Source organism: Euphorbia lathyris, chromosome 3 (genome assembly GCF_963576675.1).
Source record: "Euphorbia lathyris chromosome 3, ddEupLath1.1, whole genome shotgun sequence".
In the NCBI taxonomy this organism is placed as follows: Eukaryota; Viridiplantae; Streptophyta; class Magnoliopsida; order Malpighiales; family Euphorbiaceae; genus Euphorbia; species Euphorbia lathyris.
In genome coordinates, this window is record NC_088912.1 from 74,474,613 (window position 1) to 74,478,611 (window position 3,999).

Below are 3,999 nucleotides of genomic sequence, written 5' to 3' on the forward strand. Positions count from 1 at the left end.
TGATGGAGTCCGTTATGATGTTAATTATGCGGCCATGAACCGTTGGTTTGGTTTTCCTACTCGAAATTTTTATTCAAAGCCAAAGCCTTTTGATTCACACACGGTTTGGAATTCTTTAACCGGTTTAGATGTTCTTAGTCCAAAGAATACATCTAGTAAGCTAATTAAGGATGATTGTGTATTCTTCTTTCACAAGTTTTTATCATTCTCCTTATTTGGTCGGGTTGAAAGTTCAAAAGTGCAAGTTCGTGATTTGGTTGTGTTTGATGCTATTTTTAAGGGTTTGACAATTGATAGTATTAAAATGATATTTACTAATTTAGTTCGAGCTTCCAAGTCCCGCAATACGCAAGTGCCTATGGGTAATTTGATTACCGGCATTGTTTTGGGCGCTCGAGGTGAATTAGCGGATTATCAAAATATGTCTCATGTTGGTTTACCATCATTGGATCTCACGGCACTTCAAAGGGCCAATTTATTGAAGAAGTTGGGACCACCCGCTTTTATATCTTATGCGGATCGCACGAGACGTGTTTTTGCTACGATGAGTAGTGAAGCCTCGGGTTCTCAAGGTTTAGGTGCCCAAGATGATAATGAGGAGGATGAAGAGGAATTTGATGGAGAAGAAGAGGAGGAGGAGAATGTTGATGTTAATGCCACCGCGCAAGCAAATATGGAACCAAATGAAGAAGAACAAGTTGGATGGCAACGTGTTTTGACACAAATAAACGAGCATAACCGTCACATGAATTTGCGGTTAGATGAAGTCGTTGCCAATAATGCCGAAATGAGTTCAAGGATCACTACATTAAGTCGTGAGCACAAGTCTACTCGTCGCCGGATGCTCTCTTTCTTCCGACGTCAAGGAGTTGAGACTACGCCTTCTCCACCACCATCACCTTGATAGGTTTTATCGTTTCTCTCTTTAACTCATTTTCATTATTATTATTATGTTTTATTCGGTTTGGTACAATATTTTTACTTATGTTTGGTACAATTCTCTTTATTATTAATGTTTGAATGTTATGGTATTCTATTTTTCATTTCTAATTCGTATGGTTTATTTCGTACTATTTTTCGTGTTTTATCGCTTTTTGCACCAATGAGGACATGGTCCAAATTAAGTGTGGGAGGAGGTATTTCATATCCATTTTATTTTTAAGTACGAATGAATGCAACGAATGAGAATGAATGCTATTTATTTTTAAATGCATGTTGTTATTCAATTTTAAGTAAAGTATAATATGCAACAATTTTTCAAAAACAAATGCAACATTTTTTGCAACACTTTTTCTCTTGCAACACGTTTTCACAAATAATAGCAATTTTTCATAAAGGATAAATTTTTGTTAAAGAAAATATTTCATATGTTTTCAAACACTTTAACTTTCAAAATAATGTTAAGCATATTTTAAGGTTATCATTATTGATAGAAATAATATTTCTATACGAGCTATGTTTTTACAAATATTTTTACAAATCTCCGATACGATTTTATCAAAAACGTCTCGAGTAAATGTATATAAGTAAAATTTCTTTAGTTTTAAATCTCTACTTTATATCATGAATTCATGATAAATATAAATCTTATTTTCAATTTTCAATTTTCAATTAGGTTTATAGGCATAAATCAAACTAACAACTTTAGCTTTTTAGCTCGATATTATTTTTCGTCTTACATTAAAAACCAATTGAAGTTTTTAAGGAAACTTTAGCCATAATACATGTTGAATTTCAAGTCAATATAGGATGAATGTGCTATTTTTCTTTCCCAATTTTATTTTCATATTAAATCAAGTAGTCGTATTCTTAACTTTTGGCCACGATTGAGACCAACCTTATCACAATCGAGGTATGAAAGGGAAGAAAATTAAGTATCGTTTACTTTTGGCCACGATTGCGACCACCCTTATCACGGTCGAGGTATGAAAGGAACGTTAAAAAATTAAAGCAAAATTAAACGTGTTTAAAGTTTTAAGTAACGATTGCGTCCACCCATGGCATGGTCGGTACCTCTTAAACGAACACGAAAGCAAATAAAATGCGTATAAAGTTACGATCGAGACCACCCTTATCTTGGGCGTAACTAAGCAAATACATTAAACCTAAGTCCTTAAATCCATATTTGTAATAGTTTAGGTTTGGGAAAGGAAATTTTGTGCTTAGAAATGCCTTGAGACGAAAGATTCGGAAACATGCGTGCTTACACCGTCCCGAATACTTCAATATAAAAATTGAAATACAAGACGAGTGATATATCTCTTTTATTAGCTAGTTTGATACTTTGCGTATAAATTTACCATGAAAAGTTTATCTTTCGGTTTAACTAATTCAAAGAGGAATATATGGGTATATATTCTATTTATAAAGAGATTGATTAAAGAATAAATTCAGTGAAATTTTGCTCGGGACTAGCAAAAGCTTAAGTGTGGGAGTTTGTTAAGCCCAAAATATACCTGAAATATCCTATATAAATACGATAAATTTACATTGAAATCGTGCTAATTATATTCATTTGGAATACTTTTACGTCTTTATTTACTTCTTTGATGCAAGGTACCTAAATATTTGGTAAAATCCAAATAGGAGCAAAAACGGAGCTAAAACGGAGCTAAAATGGAGGAAAAACCTTAAAACGTACCGAGAATGCATATCAGTCAGAAGAACGCTCGAGGATGATGAAAAACAGTCGAACGCCAGGAAGGAAAACTCTCTGTCGCGACTGAGATTCTCAAAATCTCATTCGCCACTTACGGAGGCCAGACCGGGGGAAAACAACGTATTCAAGCTCGCCCCTATACCCCCTGTCGCGACTGAGATTTTCAGAATCTCAGTCGCGACAGCAAGTCTTCATGCACACAAAACACATGTTTAATTCAGAAAAACGCGTCTGTTCGTTCGGATAAAAGCAACCCTTCACCAGCAGACACGACCCGTCATTTACAACCCTTCAACAACTATAAATAAGTGATCCATTTCAGAAATCAAGGTTGGTTAAGTTGGAAAATTTAGAGAAATTAGAGAAGAAAGTTGTTATGTTGAGTTTCTGATTCAGAAAAGAATCAGAAAGTTAGATTTCATTTCTGTAAGCAATCGTGTTGTACACGAATTGTATTTAGATTAGTTATAAACACAGTATTAGTTTAGTTTTCATTCTGATAGTGGATGGGACCAGTCTCTATTCCAAAGATCCAGCGAGAAGAATTGACGGCTGAAGCGCATATGGTTTGACGAGCCTACGAAGTTTGAGAGAAAGATTGACGACCCGGATCTCAAAGTCTTCGTTACAATGCTATCCAAGTTTCTACTTCTCTGTTAACTTGTGAAAATTCACATTTCAATTAATGATATACCTATTTATTCAATATATTCTTACTGTTGTTATTTTGATATTGTTCTGACAAAATGATTTTGAAAATGATATATTGGTGTTTTTATTAAAACGTTCTATTACATCTTATTCTTATAAGAACTTTGTTGAACACTTAACAAATTTAGTTTTTATGGATGACATGATCGCTGATCGCGGCTTATCAAAAGTAAAACACTAGTTTGATTAAGGTAGGAATCGTCTCTACGCTAGAGGGATTTCTATGGTTCGAAGCCATTTAATTGAGTAAATTATTATATTGTTACATGTCCATAATCTCACAAAGTTAAAGTTGTTTACTTTGCTTTATGAAAATAAGATCTATTTCATTCCGATTACGGAAGTATCTGTTTTGTAATCAAAATTCCAAACGGAATTGTTCTCTAAACTCGATATAATCTTTCTATCTAATCCTAATTTACCAAAACCTATTCCATCAACTAAACGTATTTCTTTTATTAAACCTAAACACGTGATTAAACCGAATTAAATAAAGTTTTAGTTAAAAAGTGTTCCCTGTGGGTTCGATATCTTTTATTACTACAAGCCTATACCGTGCACTTGCGGAAATCACTCAACAGTAGGGGACTTTAAGGGACCAAATGGTCTTCCAAATATCCGAGGGATTA